Source organism: Canis lupus, chromosome 7 (genome assembly GCF_048164855.1).
Source record: "Canis lupus baileyi chromosome 7, mCanLup2.hap1, whole genome shotgun sequence".
Lineage (NCBI taxonomy): Eukaryota > Metazoa > Chordata > Mammalia > Carnivora > Canidae > Canis > Canis lupus.
Genome location: NC_132844.1, coordinates 67878149 through 67892395, shown reverse-complemented (window position 1 = coordinate 67892395; position 14247 = coordinate 67878149).

The following is a 14247-nucleotide window of genomic DNA, read 5'->3' as shown; positions in this document are numbered from 1 at the left end:
TCCAGCCCCTCTCCCCTCCCTGGAGGTCAGAAGGAGCAACTGAAAGTTCCAACCCTCTAATCACATAGCTTGTCCTCCTGGCAATGAGCCCTGCCCTCAAGTGGGGTCCAAACATCACTGCCATTAATAACAAGACATTCAGCCCAACCATATGACTCTGAAGCATTTTCAGGAACTGTGGATGAAGACCAAATATATCTGAGAAACATATTTTAGTAATAGGAATGACCAAATATGTATTTTTAAAAAAGGTTTTATTTGTTTACTTGACAGAGAGAGAACACAAGCAGGGGGAGAGGGAGAAGCAGGTTTCCTGCTGAGCAAGGAGCCTGATGTGGGCTCGATTCCAGGACTCTGGGATCATGACCTGAGCTGAAGGCAGATGCTTAATGGACTGAACCACCCAGGTGCCCCCAAATATCTATTTTTTTTAAAAAAATATTTTCTTTATTCATTTGAGAGAGAAAGACAGAGAGAGCACAAGCAGGGGGGAGGCAGAGGGAGAGGGAGAAGCAGACTCCCTGTCAAGCCAGGAGCCTGATGTGGGGCTCCATCCCAGGACCTGGAGATCATGACCTGAGCTGAAGCAGATGCTTAACTCTCTGAGCCACCCAGGCACCCCCTCAAGTATGTACTTTTAATAAATCATTATATCACAGTTGATATTAATCTGAAATCTATTATATATTAAGATATTAATTGTAACCCCCATGGCAACCACTAAGTAAATTATATATATATGAGAAATTTGATTCTCATTTTAATTCATATATATGGGAATTAAAATGTTACACTAGAAAATCACTAACACAAAAGAGGTGGTGGTGATGGAGTAGAGAAAAAGCCAAATGTCAAGAGATTGAGACATACAGAGAACAAATAGCAAAATGTAAATCCTACCTTATTTGTAAGTATATTAAATGTAAATAGATTAAGCACTCAAGTTGAAAGAGATTGGCAGAATAAATTTGAAAACAAGTTTTAACTATATGTTGTCTACAAGATACAAACTTTAGATTCAAAGTCACAAATAAATTGAAAATAAATGGATGGGAAGAAGATATATCATGCAAATAGAAACCAAAAGAGGGTTGATGTGGCACTATGAATATCAGCCAAAAGAGACTTTAGGACAAAAATTAGAGTGAAGAATGTTATTTTATAGTGATAAAGTGAGTCAATCCATCAAGAAAACAGAATAATTATAAACATATATGTCCCAGAGCTTCAATATACATGAAGCAAAAATTGACAGACTTGAAGGGAGAAATAGACAATTCAACAACAATAGGTGGAAACTTCAATATCCAACTTTCAATAATAGGTAGGAAAACTGGATAGAAGATCAACATGGAAATAGAAGATTTGAACAACAATATAAACTGTCGAGACCTAACAGATCTTCCTCAAAGAAGCCATCCAAGAATAGCAGAACACACATTCTTCTCAAGTGTACATGGAACATTCTCTAAGTTGACCATATGTTAGGTCATAAGACAAGCCTCAACAAATTTAAAATGTGAAATCATACAGAGTATGTTCTGACCACAATGGAATGAAGTTAGAAATTAATAACAGAAGGAAATTTGGAAGATTCACAGAACTGTGGAAATTAAACAACATAATCCTTAATAACCCATGAGTCAAAGAAGACATCACAAGGGAAATTAGAAAATACTCTGAGGTAAATGAAAACAAAAATGCAACATGCCAAAGCATCCCTCCAGAATGCAGTGAAAGCAATGCCCAGAGGGAAATCTATAGCTGTAAGAGCCTATATTAAAAAAAGAGAGATCTCAAGTCCATAACCTAAACTCCTTCCCTAAGAAATTAGAAAAAGATCAAACAAAACCCAAAACAAGCAGAAGGAATAAAATAATAAAGATTAGCATGAAAATAAATAGAGACTAGGAGAACAATAGAGAAAATCAAGGAAACCAAAAGTTGGGTTTTAAAAAGATCAACAAAGTTGACAAGGCAAAGCCACCCCCCCCCATCACACGGTCTGATTTCTGCAAACATGCCATTTCAATTATCTATTGCTGCATTACAGACTACCCCAAAACATTGACTTGAGACAGAGGCAACCATTTATTTGTCCCCAATTCTATATTTTAGTCAGGGTTCAGTGAGCATGATGCAACTCTGCTCCACATGGTAGGTAATCCAGAAGCTCAGATGGGGCTGTTATTTCCAAGATGGCCCACTCCCAGGGCTGGTCGTTTGTGCTGACTCTTGGCTGGGGCTGTAGATCCCTTGAATGTGGGCCTTTCCCTGTGACAACTCAGGCTTCCTTACAGTATGGCAACTGCATCTGCCTTCAGCTTAGGGTGTGACCTTGGAGTCCCTGGATCGAGTCCCACATCCAGCTCCCTGCATGGAGCCTGCTTCTCCCTCTGCCTGTGTCTCTACCTCTCTCTCTCTCTGTGTCTCTCATGAATAATAAATAAATCTTAAAAAAGAAAAAAGAAGATATGGTGTGTATGCATGTATGTATATATATATGTATATATACACACATATATATAATACACATATATATACACATTACATCCACATCCACATATATACATATGTACATATCCATATACATATATATGGATGGAGTTAAAGAGTATAATGCTTAGCAAAATAAGTCAGTCAGAAAAAGACAAATGCTATATGATTTCACTCATATGTGAAATTTAAGAAACAAAACAAATAAGCAAAGGAAAAAAAGCAAGAGAGAGAAGCCAAGAAACAGATTCCCTTTTTAAAAAAGATTTTATTTATTTATTTATTTATTTATTTGAGAGAAAGCACATGAGCAGGGGGGAGGGGCAGACAGGGAGGGAGAAGGAGAATCTCAAGCAGACTCCCTGCTGAGCTCAGAGTCCAACTCAGGGCTCAGTCCCACGACCCTGAGATCATGTCCTGAGATGCTTAACCAACTGAACAACCCACACACCCCAAGAAACAGACTCTTAACTGTGAAGAACAATCTGATGGTGACCAGAGTGGAGGGGGATGGGTGAAATAGGTGATGTGGATTAAGGAGTACACTTGTGATGAGCACTGGGTGATGTATGGAAGTATTGGATCACTATATCGTATATCTAAAACTAATAAAATATTGTATGTTAATGATTTTTTAAAAGTATCATACAATTCAACACTAATAATATTAATCTGATTATTAAAATAAGCAGAGGACTTGAAAAGACATTTTTTCCAACAATAGACAAATGGCCAACAGACATGAGATGCTCAATATCACTGGCCATCAGGGAAATGCAAATCAAAATGACAATGAGCTCTCATCTCAAACCTGTCAGAATGGCTACTATCAGAAAGAAGAAATAAGTGCTGATAAGGATGTGGAGAAAAGGTAACCCTTGTGCACCGTTGGTGAGAATATAAATTGGTGCAGCCACTATGGAAAACAGAATGAAGATCCATCAAAATTAAAAATGGAAATACTATATAATCTAGTGATTACACTTCTCAGTATTTATTTAAGAAAATTAAAAGACTAATCCAAAAAGATATCCTCACCCCTATGTTGATGGCAACATTATCTACAATAGCCAAGATGTGAAAGCAACCTCAGTGTTCATTAATAGATGAATGGATAAAGAAGTGATATATATATATATATCCCACTGTACACACACACACACACACACACACAATGGAGTATTACTCAGCCATCATGTCAAAAAAGAATAAAATCTTGCAATTTGCGGGATCCCTGGGTGGCGCAGCGGTTTAGCGCCTGCCTTTGGCCCAGGGCGCGATCCTGGAGACCCGGGATCGAATCCCACGTCGGGCTCCCGGTGCATGGAGCCTGCTTCTCCCTCTGCCTGTGTCTCTGCCTCTTTCTCTCTCTCTCTGTGACTATCATAAATAAATTTAAAAAAAAGTCTACTCAAATTTTCTGTTTCTTCATTAAAAAAAAAAAAAAAATCTTGCCATTTGCAACAACATGGAATGACCTAGAGGGTATTGAACTAAGTGAAATAAATCAGAGAAAGACAAATACCATATGACTTCACGTATATGTGGAATGGATAAAGAAGTGATATATATATATATCCCACTGTACACACACACACACACACACACACACACACAATGGAGTATTACTCAGCCATCATGTCAAAAAAGAATAAAATCTTGCCATTTGCAACAACATGGAATGACCTAGAGGGTATTGAACTAAGTGAAATAAATCAGAGAAAGACAAATACCATATGACTTCACTTATATGTGGAATCTAAATAAACAAAACAAATGAACAAACAGAGCAAAATAGAAATAGACTCATAAATACAGAGAACAGTGGGGGTGGGGGGAAAATAAATACAGAGAACAAACTGGTGGTTGCCGGTGGGGGGGATTAGAAGGATGGACAAAATAAGTGATGGGGATTCAGAGGTACAGGCTTCCAGTTATAAGATAAACAAATGATGAGGTGCAAGGTACAGCTTAGGGAATGTGCAGGCTTACCCTGTTTTATTGAACTTCACTTTTTTGCAATTTGCAGATACTGTGTTTTTTACAAATTGAAAGTTTGTAGCAGCCGAGCATCTGCAAATATCAGTGCCTTTCTCCCAACAGCATATATTCACTTTGCGTCTCTGTCAATTTTGGTGATCCTCAATATCTCAAACTTTTTCATTTTTACTATATTTGTTAGAGTGGTCTGTGATCAGTGATCTTTGATGTTTCTATTGTAACTGTTTGGGGGCCTCACAAACTGTACTAGTATAAGATGGGGAACTTAAATATTGTGTGTGTTCTGAGTGCCAATCAGCTATTCCTCTGTTTCTTTCCCTTTCCTCTGGCCTCCCTATGCCCAGAAACACAACAATATTGAAATTAGGCCAATTAATAACCCTACAATGGCCTCTAAGTGTTCAAGTGAAAGGAAGAGTCACATGGCCCTCACTTTAAATTGAAAGCTAGAGATAATTAAACTTAATGAGGAAGGCATGTTGAAAGCCAAGACAGATCAAAAGCTAGGCCTCTTGCACCAGTTAGCCAAGTTATGAATACAAATGAAAAGTTCTTGAAGGAAATTAAGTGTTACTCCAGTGAACACATGCATGACAAGAAAGCAAAACAGCCTCACTGCTGATATGGAGAAAGTTTGAGTGGTCTGTATAGAAAAGCAAAAAAACAAAAAAAAAACCAAAAAAAAAAAAACAAAAAAACAAAGCAAAACAAAAAACACCACAACATTCCCCTAAGGCAAAGCCTGGTCCAGAGCAAGGCCCTCACTCTCATCAATTCTGTGAAGGCTGCAAGACGTGAGGACGCTGCAAGAGAAAAGTCTGAAGCTAACAGAGGTTGGTACACGAGGTTTAAGGAAAGAAGCCATCTCTGTAACACAAAAGTGCAAGGGGGGAAGCAGCAACGAGTTATCCAGAAGATCTAGCTTAGATAATCCATGAAGGTGGCTACATTAAACAAGAGATTTTCAATATAGATGAGACAGGCATCAATTATAAGAAGATGCCATCTGGGATTCTCTAATCTAGAGAAGAGAAGTCGGTGCCTGGTTTCAAAGCTTCAAAAGACAGACTGACTCTCTCATTAGGGGCTGATGCAGCTGGTGACGTTAAGTTGAAGCCAGTGTTCATTTGCCATCCTGAGAAACCGAAGGCCCTTAAGAATTATGCTAACTCTACTCAGCTTGTACTCTACAAGTGAAAGAAAGCCTGGATGACAGCATATCTGTTTCCAACATGGTTTACTGAATATCTTAAGCCCACTGCTGGGAGACCTCCTGCTCAGAAAAAAAAATTTTTTTTTGTTTCAAAATATTACTGCTCATTGACAGTGTACCTGGTCACCCAAGAGCTCTGATGGACAACGAGATTAATGTTTTCATGGCTGCAAACACAACACCCATTTCGCAGCCCATGGATCAAGAAGTCATTTTGACTCTCAGGTCTTACTATTTAAGAAATACACTTCCTAAGGCTATAGCTGCCATTCCTCTAATGGATCTGGGCCAAGTAAATTGAAAACCTTCTGGAAAGGACTCACCATTCTAGATGCCATTAAGAACGTTTGTAGTTCATGGTAAGAGGTCAAAATATCAACATGAATAGGAGTTTGGAAATAGTTTATTCCAACCCCCATGGAGGACTTTGATGGGTTCAAGACCTGAGTGGAGGAAGTAACTACAGGTAGGGTGGAAATAGCAAGAGAAATAGAATCAGAAGTGGGGCCTGAGGATGAGCCCACATGGCTGCAATCTCATGATCAAACTTGAGTGGATGAGGAGCTGCTTCTTACCAACAAGCAAAGAAAGTGGTTTCTTGATTCCCGTCCTTTCCCTTATAATCCCTTTTACTATTTCTTATATTCCATGTATGAGTGAAACCATACGATGATTGTCCTTCTCCATGTTGACAAATCAAACTTCAATAAAAACAAATGTAAAAAAAACTGGTTTCTTGAGATGGAATCTACCCCTTGTGAAGGTGTTGTGAAGACTGTTGAAATGACACAAAAGATGGGCAGCCTGGGTGGCTCAGTGGTTTAGCGCCACCTTCAGCCCATAGCATGATCCTGGAGACCTGGGATCGAGTCCCACATCGGGCTCCCTGCGTGGAGCCTGCTTCTCCCTCTGCCTGTGTCTCTGCCTTTCTCTCTGTGTCTCTCATGAATAAATAAATAAATTTTTTTTAAAAAGAAATGACACCAAAGGATTTAAAATATTTCCTAAATGAAGTGGATAAAGCAGCAGCAGGGTTTGAGAGGAATGACTCCAATTTTGAAAGAAGTTCTACTGTGGATAAAATGCTATCAAACAGCATCACCTGACACAGAAAAATTGCTCATGAGAGGAAGAGTCCATCAGTGCAGCAAACTTCATTCTTGTCTTATTTTCAGACAACAGCCACCCCAGCTTTCAGCCACCACCACCCTGGTTAGCAGTGATCAACATGGAAACAGGACCCTGCCCCAGCAAAAATGATTACAACTTGCTGAAATCCCATATGCTGGTTGTCATCTTTTAGCAATAAAGTATTTTTTGTTTAAGGCACATAGATTTTGTTAGACACAATGCAAACCACTTTTATAGGTACTCAGAAACCAAAGAATTCATTTGACTTGCTTTCTTGGGATATTTTTATTGTGGTGATCTGGAACTGAACCCACAATATCTTCAAGATAAGCCTGTAATAATTTTGTTGGGTGATAGATGGTAACTCGATTTATCATGGTGATAATTTCATAAGGTCTAAGATTGAATTACCACATTGTACACCTGAAATTAATGTAATATTGTATGTCAACTATACTTAAATTTAAAAGAGAGAGAGCCAACTCACCTAGGAGCAACATGGAAAGGAGATACAGAAACATAAAGTCTTTTGCCAATGAACCTCGGAGCCATCTGAAATCCTGAGCTTTAGCAGAGGGAGCCCAAAAAGCAGCTGCCACCAAGCAAAGTCATTAAAGAAAGAAGTAAAAAAAAAAAAAAAATGTCAGAGGGGACCTGTATAATCATAATAACAGCACAGAAGTGCCTGGGCGGCTCAGTCGGTTAAGTGTCTGCCTTCAGTTCAGGTCATGACCCCAGAGTCCTGGGATGGAGCCCTGTGTTAGACCCCCTGATCAGCTGAGGAAGCCTACCTGTACCTCTCCCTCCACCTTTAATGTGTCAGTAGTGATTCTATGTGATTCTAGTGATTCTATGTGACTTTAAAAACTGGCCTCTAAGTGATCTGCCATTTCCACCTTTACTCTTTGAAACACTCCTTCTTGGAACTCAACTGCTGAGTCACCCAGGCGTCCCACACCACACCCTCTTTACCCATTCATCTATGGATGGACACTTGGGGTGTTTCCATAATTTGGCTATTGTAAACAATGCTTCACATAGGGGTGCATGTATTTCTTTGAATTAGTGTGTTTGTATAATATACAAAATAAATAAAATACCCAGTAACATGATTACCGGATCCGAGGGTAGTTCTATTTTTAACTTTTTGAGGAACCTCCCTACTGTTTTCCCCAGCGACTGCACCAGTTTGAATTCCCACCAACAGTATAAGAGGGTTCCCCTTTCTCTCCATCCTTACCAACATTGATGTTTCCTGTGTTGTTAATTTTAGCTGTTCTGACAAGCGTGAGGTGATTGTAGTTTTGATTTCCACCTCCTTGATGATGAATCATGTTGAGCATCTTTTCATGTGTCTGTTGGCCAGCTGGCTCTCTTCTTTGGAGAAATGTCCGCTCATGTCTTCCACTCATTTTTAAATTGGATTATTTGGGTTTTTTTGAGTGTTGATTTGTGTTGGTTTTTAATATATTTTGAATACTAACCCTGAGTTGTGTGAATTGTTTATAAATTTTGGATATTAACTGCTTATTGGATGCAGCATTTGCAAATATCTTCTCCCATTCAGAAGGTTGCCTTTTCATTTTATTGATGGATTCTTTCACTGTGCAAAAGCTTTTTAGTTTGATGTAATTCCAATAGTTTATTATTGCTTTTGTTGCCCTAGCCTGAGGGTATCTAAAATAATATTGTTGGGCAGCCTGGGTGGCTCAGTGGTTTAGCAGCACCTTCAGCCCAGGGCATGATCTTGGGGACCCAGGATCGAGTCCCACATGGGGCTCCCTGCACGGAGCCTGCTTCTTCCTCTGCCTGTGTCTCTCCCTCTCTCTCTCTGTCTCTCATGAATAAATAAATAAAATCTTAAAATAAAAATCTTTAAAAACAAAAAATAAAATAATATTGTTACGACTGATGTCCATGGAGCACCTGGCTCACTCAGTTGGTAGAGCACATGACTTTTGATCTTGGAGTTGTGAGTTTGACCCCATGTTGGGTGTAGAGATTACTTAAAATCTTTTTTTTTTAAAGATTTTATTTATTTATTTATTCATGAGAGACACACACAGAGAGGTAGAGACATAGGCAGAGGGAGAAGTAGGCTCCTTCTGGGGAGCCCAGTGTGGAACTAGATCCCGGAACTCTGGGATCTTTGCCCTGAGCCAAAGGCAGACACTCTTGCTGAGCCACCCAAGCGTCCCTTAAAAATAAAATCTTAAAAAAAAATAAAAGACCAATATATGTAATAATTTACTGTCTATGTTTTCTGTTAGTTTTATGGTTTCAAGTCTTACATTTAGATCTTTAATCCATTTAGAGTTCACTTTTGTATATGCTATAAGAAAGTGGTCTAGCTTCATTTTTTTTCACGTAGCTGTCCAGTTTTCCCATTACCATCTATGGAAGAGACCATCTTTTCCCCATTGTACTTTCTTACCTCTTTTGTCATAGATTAATTGCCCATATAAGCATGGCCTTCTTTCTGGGTTCTCTGTTCTGTTCCATTGATCTATGTATCTGTTTTTATGTCAGTATTGTACTGCTTTGGTTACTATAGCTTTGTTGTATGGTTTGAAATCTGGGGTGTGATACTTCCAGCTCTATTCCTTTTTCTCAATATGCCATGACTATTTGGGATCTTTTGTGGTTATATACAAATTTTAGGATTATTTGTATTTATTTTATAAATATTAAAATATTTATTTTTAATATTTAATATTTTGAATAGTAAATATTTAATTTAATATTTGTTAAAATATTTATTTTTTATATATAAATATATTTACATATTAAATAACATATTATTTATTATTACTGTAATACAACAATGGGATGCCTGGGTGGCTCAGCAGTTGAGCACCTGCCTTCAGCCCGGGGCATAGTCCTGAGGTCCCAGGATTGAGTCCCACACCGGGCTCCCTACATGAAGCCTGCTTCTCTCTCTGCCTATGTCTCTGTCTCTGTGTCTCTCATGAATAAATAAATAAAATCTTTTAAAAATACAAGGATAATATATTAAATAATATTTATATATAATAAATATGATTTATAATGTATAATTTTCAAGAATAATAAATATTCTTGAAGAACACTATTGATATTTTGGTAGGGATGGCATTGATTCTGTAGATTGCTTTGGGTAACATGGATATTTTAACAATAATTTTAATTCTTCCAGTCCATGAACATGGTATATCTTTCCATTTATTTGTGTTATCTTTAATTTCCTTCATCCGTGTTTTAGTTTTCAGAGTACTGGTCTTTTACCTACTTGGTTAAATTCATTTCTAGGTATTTTTATTATTATTATTTTTATTATTTTTAAAGATTTTATTTATTTATTTATTTATTTATTTATTTATTCATGAGAGGGAGAAAGAGAGAGAGAGGCAGAGACATAGACAGAGGGAGAAGCAGAATCCCCACAAGGAGTCTGATGTGGGACTCAATCCTGGATCCTGGAACCAGGACCTGAGCCAAAGGCAGACCCTCAACCACTGAGCCATCCAGGTGTCCTGATATTTTATTATTTTTTGATGCAATTGTAAATGAGATTGTTTTCTTAATTTCTTTTTCAGCTACTCCATTATTAGTATGTAGAAATGCAACAGTATTAATTTTGTATCCTGCAACTTCATTTTTTAGTACTAATAGTTTTTTGGTGGAGTGTTTAATAATTTCTATAATATAGTATCATGTCTTCTGCAAATAATGATGGTTTCACTTCTTACAAATGGATTGTTTTTGCTTCTTTTTGTTGTCTGATTGCTATGGCTAGGATTCAAATATTATGTTGAATAAAAGTGATGAAAATTGATATCTTGTTTTGTTCCTAATTTTAGAGGAAAAAGCTTTCAACTTTTCACCGTTGAGTATGATGTTGGCTGTGGGTTTGTCATATATGACCTTTATTATGCTGAGATATGTGCCTTCAATACCACTTTGTTGAGAGTTCTTTTTATCATGAATGGATGTTGAATTTTGTCAAATGCTTTCTTCTGTATTTATTGAGATAATCATATGATTTTTATTCCTCATGTTATTAATTCACTGTATCATGTTGTTTGATTAGCAGATACTGAAATATCCTTACATCCCTAAATAAATTTTACTTGATCATGGTGAATGATCTTTCAATATAGCTTTGAATTTTATTTACTAATATTTTGTTGAGGACTTTGGCTTCTATGGTCATCAAGCATATTGGCTTATATTTTTCTTTCTATCTAATGCCTTTGGTTTTGGTATCTGAGAACTCTAGCTTCATAGAATGAATTTGGAAGCATTCTTTCACAAGTTTTTGGAATAGTTTGAGGAGGATAGGTAGTAATTCTTAAATGTTTGGTAGAATCCACTTATGAAGCCATCTGATCCTGGGCTTTTATTTGTTAGGAGTTTTTAAATTACCACTTCAATTCATTACTAGTAATTGGTGTTTTTAGATTTTCTATTTCTTCCTGATTTTGTCTTGGAAGATTATACATTTCTAGGAATTTATCCATTTCTTCTAAGTTGTCTTATTTGTTGGTGTATAATTGTTCATAGTAGTCTCTTACAATCCTTTGTATTTCTGTGGATTCGTTGTAAATTTTCCTCTTTTATTTATGATTTTATTTATTTGAGCCCCCATCTCTTTTATTCCCCCTGAAGAGTCTGACTAAATGTTTATTAATTTTGTTTATCCTTTTAAAGAATAAGTTCTTAATTTATTATTTACTTTTAAAAAAAACTAACTTTAGGATTTTTTCTCTTCTTTTTCTAGTTTCTTTAGGTGTAAGGTTAGTTTGTGTATTTGAGATTTTCTTGCTTCATGAGGTTGGCTTGTGCCATAAACTCCCCTCTTAGAACTGCTTTAGTTATGTGTCAAAAATTTGGAACTGTTGTGTCTTTACTTGTCTCCAGATATTTTTATTTCCTTTTTTGATTTCTTCTTTGACCCACTGGTTGTTTTGTAACATGTTGATTAGCCTCCACATGTTTGTGTTTTTTCCAATTTCTTTTCTTGTAATTGATTTCTAGTTTCTTACTGCTATATTCAGAAAAGATCGTTGCTGTGATTTCAAACTTCTTAAATTTATTGAGACTTGTCTTTGGCCTAACATGATCTATCATGAAAAATGTTCCATGTGCACTTGAAAAGAATGTGTATTCCTTTGTTTTTGGATGGAATGTCTATATATCTATTAAGTCCATTTGGTCTAATGTGTCATTGAAAGCCACTGTTTACTTATTGGTTTTCTGTCTGGATTATCTATCCATTGATGTAAGCAAGGTGATAAAATCTCCTACTATTATTGTGTTATTATTAATTTATCTTTTTTCTTAATTTCTTTTATGTCTGTTAATATTTGCTTTTTACATTAAGTCCTCCTATATTTGGTGAATAGGTTTGGTGGAGGCAGAGATTTATAATTATTCTGTCTTCTTGTTGGGTTGATATCTTTAGTAGTATGTAATGCCCTTTGTGTCTTTTGTTACAGTCTACTTTAAAGTCTACCCCACCTTCATTTTTGTTTCTATTTGTATGAATATGTTTTTCCATCCTTTTACTTTAGTCTATGTGTCTTTAGGTCTCCAGTGAGTCTCTTGTAGGCAATGGATTAATGGATCTTGTTTTTATTTCTTCAGTCACTCTATGTCTATTGATTGGAATATTTAGTCCATTTGCATTTAAAATAGTTATCAATAGACATGTACTTATTGCCATTTTGTTCATTGTTTTCTGGTTTTTCTTCTTTTGCTCTCTTTTGGTATTATGTTTGGATTCCTTTGTCTAATCTTTTGTTTATCTAAGTTTTTGGTTTTTGGTTACCATGAATTTCATATGTAACATCTTATGCACATAGCAATATTTTAAGTTGATGGTCACATCAGTTTAAATAAGTTTTAAAAGCATTTTTACATTTTTACCCCCCAGCTTTATGCTTTAGGTACATGATATCATATTTTATATCTTTTTATTTTGTATGTTGCTTAACTAATATTTCAGATATTTTTTATTTTTACTACTTTTGTCTTTAACTTTCATACTATCTTTTAAAGTAGTGAATCCATTACCTTTACCATATGTTTGCTTTTACCAGTGAGATTTTTCCTTTCATAATTTTTTTACTTTGAGCTATGTCCTTTTCTTTTTAAAAGATTTTATTTATTTATTCATGATAGGCAGAGACACAGGCAGAGGGAGAAACAAGCTCCATGCAGGAAGCCCGATGTGGGACTCCATCCCAGGACTTCGGGATCACGCCCTGGGCTGAAGGCGGGTGCCAAACCGCTGAGCCACCCAGGCATCCCATCCTTTTCCTTTCCACGTGAAGAAGTCCCTTTAACATTTCTTGTAAGGTCAGTTTAGTGGTGATAAACCCCTTTAGCTTTTGTTGTTTGGGAAACTGTTTCTCCTTCAGTTCTGAATGATAACCTTACTGGTAGCATATTTTGTTTTCTTTAAATATTTTTAAAATTTATTTGACAGAGAGAGAGAGCGAGAGAGAGCACAAGCAAGGGGAGTGGCATGCAGAGGGAGAAGAAGAAGCAGGCTCCCTTCTGAGTAGAGAGCCTGATGTGGGGCTCAATCCTAGGACCCTGGGATCATGACCTGAGCTGAAGGCAGACACTTAACTGACTGAGCACTCAGGCACCCCCAGGTAGAGTACTCTTAGTTGTAGGGTTTTTTTTTTATATTATTTTCAGCACTTTGTATATATCATGCCATTTTTTTATTGGCTATAAAGTTTCTGCTGAAGAATCAGCTGCTAATCTTATGAGAGTTTCCTTATGAGAGTTGTATGTAACTAGTTGCTTTTCTGTTGCTGCTTTTTATTTTTATTTTTTTTTAAACTTTTATTTATTTATGATAGGCACACAGTGAGAGAGAGAGAGAGAGGCAGAGACACAGGCAGAGGGAGAAGCAGGCTCCATGCACCGGGAGCCCGACGTGGGATTCGATCCCGGGTCTCCAGGACCGCGCCCTGGGCCAAAGGCAGGCACCAAACCGCTGCACCACCCAGGGATCCCTGTTGCTGCTTTTTAAAAAAGATTTTATTTATTTATTTACTTATTTATTTAGAAAGAAGGAGTAGAAGGGGCAGAGGGAGAGAGAGAATCTCAAACAGATTCCATGCTGAGTGCAAAGTCCAATGCATGGCTCAATCTTATGACCCTAAGTTCATAACCTGAGCTGAAATCAAGAGCTAGAGGCTTAACCAACTGAGCCACCCAGGTGCTCTCTTTTCTGTTGCTGTTTTAAAGATTCTTTCTTTATTTCTAATTTTTTTAAATTTATTTTTTATTGGTGTTCAATTTACTAACATACAGAATAACCCCCAGTGCCCATCACCCATTCACTCCCACCCCCCGCCCTCCTCCCCTTCTACCACCCCTAGTTCGTTTCCCAGAGTTAGCAGTCTTTA